Here is a 5,619-nt window from a genome sequence, read left to right on the forward strand (position 1 = left end):
TGAATGTGACCTTGATGATAGCATTATAATTCAACATACTTGCTAACTAAGTTATAAATGTATTAAAATAATCCTCTTATCTTCTCAATGTGACCTTGATGATAGCATTATAATTCAACATACTTGCTAACTAAGTTATAAATGTATTAAAATAATCCCCTTATCTTCTCAATGTGACCTTGATGATAGCATTATAATTCAACATACTTGCTAACTAAGTTATGAGTGTTAAAAGTAATCTCAACAAAAACACCTTAGGTATGACAAAAGAAGGTGTGACCAAAAAAGGATTCAGCGTGCAACTTTTTACAACAAATATTCATTCATTACTTAGCTAGGCCACATATTTTATTTTATTCACCATCATTCCCAAGTTGAACACAAAGTGTGGCCTGGCTAACTAATTAGTGAATATTTGTTGTAAAATTCTTATCGGCTGAAAAGTTTGCAATCAGTAATAACCATCCACTCGTATGATTCTTATAAAAACTTGAACTAGAAACTGCTGATCTAGTTTGCTTGGCCTAATCCATACTTATGTGTCTGCACGTCCTTTCATCTCATAGTTTTGCTGCTGTAAGTTAACCGTCTTTAATCTGAATGACAGTGCACTTTTACTCTTAGGTGAAGCTATAGTACAAATGTTAGATTGATAGCACACGTGACTGTGTGTGTAGGCATTTGCAAAAAATGTGTTTAACTTGAGTGTTTTTTGTTGAATAACTTTGCACATGTGGCTTATGTTTACAAATGAGACTCCTAATTGTAGGTTGTAAAGATCTGTCAGTGTACCAAATGTTTAAAAAAAATCCATAAAAGTTAAGTATGTTTTATATCAAATATATTTTCCGTACTTTTGGTGAGAAGGACAAATAAAGAAAAAGAAACTCAATCAAAATTGGAAATGTTATATCTAAGGTATTTCTGAATGGATTGCCTTGAAATTTGGTATGTCAAATAAGAGTCCAGTGGAGCACATCCACTGAAAATATATGTTATTTTGGATTATCACAGTTAACTTGTTCTAAGAAGAATTACTGAATAATCCAGCACAGATATATTGTTGCTATCAGCAAGGTCACATTGATGACATAAAGGAATTATTTTAACACTTACAACGTAGTTAGAAAGGTTAAATTATAATACTGTCATCAAAGGTCACACTGGAATGATAAGGGAATCAAGATGCATGGCAGTATGTCTTGTGACCAAAAAAGAACCTGCAGGACACACAGTGCATTATTAACAGGAGTGATAGTTTAGTAATTTTCCAACAACTGTAGTTTATACGGATTTTACAAAATCATAACTCTTCATAACATGGGTAAAATGTGCTGCTAGGACTGAAAACTGCAGTGTTTTGGTAAGGACACTGTCAAGCACTCAGATCACAGAGGACACTTATTTCAACACAGACACTGTTTGTAAAATGAATGATAAAAAATACGGATTTTACAAAAACATAACTCTTCATAACATGGGTAAAATGTGCTGCTAGGACTGAAAACTGCAGTGTTTTGGTAAGGACACTGTCAAGCACTCAGATCACAGATGCTACTTATTTCAACACAGACACTGTTTGTAAAATGAATGGTAAAAAATACGGGTTTTACAAATTGTCTTACTAACCATGCAAGGTCTTCAGAGTTGTTATACGTTACATACTTATAGTATAGATATTGCGAAGGCACACTATAAACTTGTACCCTCCAACCTTTTCACACTACTGAAATATAAGCCAGAAAGTCAAACCCACATGCCAACCAATCACATCCTGGCCAAAAATACTCTCATACACTTTTTATTGGATTATTTATTACCAACAGAAGGTTTTAATTTACTGATTTCCATGTAAAGCTTTTTTACCATTCATTTTACAAACAGTGTCTGTGTTGAAATAAGTTAAAGCTGCTTACCATGCTTAAGATACATACAAAATTTGGCAGACTCCGAGTAAACATTACAAGTCTGTTGTACACAAAACATCAGATTTTTTAATAAAGTATTTTTACTAGAGATTTTTCTATAAATATTAATTTTTTGTTTACTATTTTGCATGCAAATTGATTTTCATATTAAGTTTAAAAATACTTTTCTTCATCTCAAAAAGCTCAAATTTCATTTGCATAATCTGTAAAATCGCCTAAATAAATTTCAAACGTTTTTTTTCTGTAAACCTTTATATTTTATGTACCCTAACTCTATACAAGGTTGGTCAATTTGATGACCTCATAACCACCAACAAATTTAAATAGATCTAAATTACCCTTTTTTTTCTTTCTAGAATGACTTCATATCGTACCCATATTTGTTTATCCTAAACAGTATACATCTATTTATACTTAATCTTATTGTTTTATTGCCCTTTGAACTGTGCCTAATTAGTATTTGAGCTATTATAAGTTGTAAATCACTTGACAAACATGCAGTTCACATTACGCTTTTAAATTACATTACTCGCAAGCTGTTTGCAAATTTACCTTGTGAAAAATATTATTATTACTTATTTTACCTTATCTAATCTAAATATTTTCTTATTTTTATATTTTAGCTACTGGGCTGTCGTCTTTTTTTTGTTTTTGCTGTCGACTGTTGACGATACTTAACTATTTTTTAATACTAATGATAGTACTGCACTAAATAACTTTATTGAATTAAATAATGTACCAAAGAACACAAAATAATAACATACAAAAAAACAGACAATACCTCATAACTATCACAATTTTTCTGGCTTCTAAACTATGCAACAAGAGCCATTAAAAATTCCTATAAGCTCGTTGATGTGTTTCTCTTTTTTCTATTTTATTGCTCTATAACTAAATAAGACTCAAGGCTACGTAAATTATACTTTGCCTGAGCAATGACAACATTATAAGGAGTGAATAACATTAAATTTTGAACTTCTTGGTAGGGTAGAGAAAAGAGGAATGCCTAGAGAGAAAATGTCACAATTCTCATACTAGGGGAATTCAGGAATTTTTTTTAAATAGCCTTATAAAATTATGAATTTAAAATGTATATACTTTTAAAATATGGATTATTAGCTATGTTTTTATGCTATATTTATTAGTATAAAAAAATAATTTAACTCTCAACCCAGGCTTAGTCCCATGGATCAACCTCGTAACCATTTTGTGCTTGTTATAGTTTTTATGCCATAACTTTTAAATTAGTAAGAATATGTTAACAAAATTTGGCAGATTTTGTAAACATTACAAGGCTTGCATACATAAAATATCACATATTTTTTATTAAGTTTTAAGATTTTTTAAGTAATGTTTTTCTCATGATGCCTTTTTCCATTTCAAACGTTGACAATCCAACATGCAAAGTAATTTTGATTTTAAGAAAAATTTCAAATTTTACATGCAAAATCTTAGTAACCTCTAGATAACTATCAAATGTTTTTTTAAGAAACAAAATTTATACTTTATCTGTTATTTTCACTGTCGATTCTCTGTACAGGTTCGGTCGATTTGACCGACCTCATACGTAACATAGAAAATTACGAAATAAATATAAATTATGCTTCTTTTATTCTAGAATGACTACAAATTATAACAGGAAAATACAAATGTTTAGTCTAAATAGCTTAAACCTCATAACATTATACATTTATATATATTTATTATATTAACATTTCAGCTGTGCCTGGCTAACCTTACAGAAGTTGCAATGATGCATAGACAGAAGTAAGTGTACATAAATGTTTCCAAAAATGGAAAGAGGTGGGTGGGGCCACTGTGTTTGATTCAGTAAATGTATCGATATCTCAGCAAATAGAAAAGACAGAAGGTTCTTATTTGATATTCTAGCTTGTCAATATTGGTAATTTGAGTTCCTAATTTGTATGAAAATATAGAGTTTGTATTTGGACATCACAAACATTTAATTTGAACCAATGCTACATTCAACATACTACAGGACACATAAAAATCAATATTTAGGTGTGTTTTTTTAATATTTACTTTTAAATTAAGAAATTAAATAATGTATAATACTAAAATTTTAATTATAATCTACAATTTGATACCAAATTTATTGACATTAATTCATAAAATAGTAGTTCAATAAAATTTTGAATGCAATGACATAGCCTTTGACCGATTGTTGATAGGGTTAATTAAATTTCGAATATAACTCACTAAAATTTCATGACATGCACAGAAAATATGCCCCTGGAGAAAGGGTTAAGTAATAAAGATAAGAACAGAGATATATGCATAAAAAAATTCCACACCTAAAAAATTACGTAAAGCTATGTTAAAACATAACTCTTCATAACATGGGTAAAATGTGCTGCTAGGACTGAAAACTGCAGTGTTTTGGTAAGGACACTGTCAAGCACTCTGACCACAGATGCTTGTACGTTTATTTATTTAAACACCTTTTGACTGTTGTATAGCAAAAGTATAATGAGTACAAAATGGTCAGTCAAGTAGCGTAGCAAGAGAGTTAATATAGAATGTAGTATTTAGGTATTAGAGAAAGTCTCCCAACAGATGTATGTATCTTAAGCTATGGCAAGAAATGTACACAAAGCTGATTTATTTATTTAAACACCTTTTGACTGTTTTATAGCAAAAGTATAATGAGTACAAAATGGTCAGTCAAGTAGCGTAGCAAGAGAGTTAATATAGAATGTAGTATTTAGATATTAGAGAAAGTTTCCCAACAGATGTATGTATCATAAGTTTGGCAAGCAGCTTTGTGTACGTTTATTTATTTAAACACCTTTGACTGTTTTATAGCCAAAGTATAATGAGTACAAAATGGTTACAAGGTCAGTCAAGTAGCGTAGCAAGAGAGTTAATATAGAATGTAGTATTTAGGTATTAGAGAAAGTTTCCCAACAGATGTATGTATCTTAACTTTGGCAAGCAGCTTTGTGTACATTTATTTATTTAAACACCTTTTTGACTGTTTTATAGCAAAAGTAGATATGTTTGTGCACTAGTTTTTCCCTTTATGCCTACAGTATGCTATTGCATTACACCAGAACATTTATTCATTTGCTGGTACAGTACAGTAGTACATTTTATTATTTGGCAAGTTACTCAATTAATTAATTAATATAATCAATTAACCCAGCAGAATTGATTACATTGGTTAGTGTCACACAATATCTATTAACAGATTAAATTGATGTCATGAAAATAATCAACAAATTACCTTAAATACACTAGCAATATTTCATGTGGTATAAGTACTAAAGAAGGAAAAAACATTTACATGTTTCCAGGAGACAGTCTTCAAGTTTTGTTAGTTCCTGTGCAGATGGTCCTAGTATTCAGAGTAACTGTTTAACTACTGAAAACTAGTGAAAAAGTGGATACTAGTAAGCCTAACATTTGTGATAAAATTCTGAAAACAATAATTTTTTTTTTAGCCATGTTCCTTTTAATCACTCAAGAATGTGTAAAAGTAACATTTCACCATCCAACCCAGTCAAGAAGTCTGGTATTCAATGAAAGGACACTTTGTCATCACTGTGATAGGCATAGGATTATCTCAAATACTAGTCGTATGCACCTCTTGGTTTGAAATCAGAAGTTTATAAAGTAAGAAGAAGGTAAAAAGAAACAGCTTACACAAGTTTTGTTTTTGTTTTTAGAT

General features: G+C 30.2%; 1 protein-coding gene across 1 annotated transcript in view; it reads right to left on the reverse strand.

Annotated features, from left to right (window-relative positions):
- The window catches only part of LOC106473674 (myotubularin-related protein 3-like), a gene marked incomplete at its 5' end in the record, with an annotated part of 31,374 nt that overhangs the window by 11,586 nt on the left and 14,169 nt on the right, over positions 1 to 5,619 (reverse strand). The gene's annotated exons all lie outside the window — the stretch shown is intronic.

Source organism: Limulus polyphemus, unplaced genomic scaffold, assembly GCF_000517525.1.
Source record: "Limulus polyphemus unplaced genomic scaffold, Limulus_polyphemus-2.1.2 Scaffold6395, whole genome shotgun sequence".
In the NCBI taxonomy this organism is placed as follows: domain Eukaryota; kingdom Metazoa; phylum Arthropoda; class Merostomata; order Xiphosura; family Limulidae; genus Limulus; species Limulus polyphemus.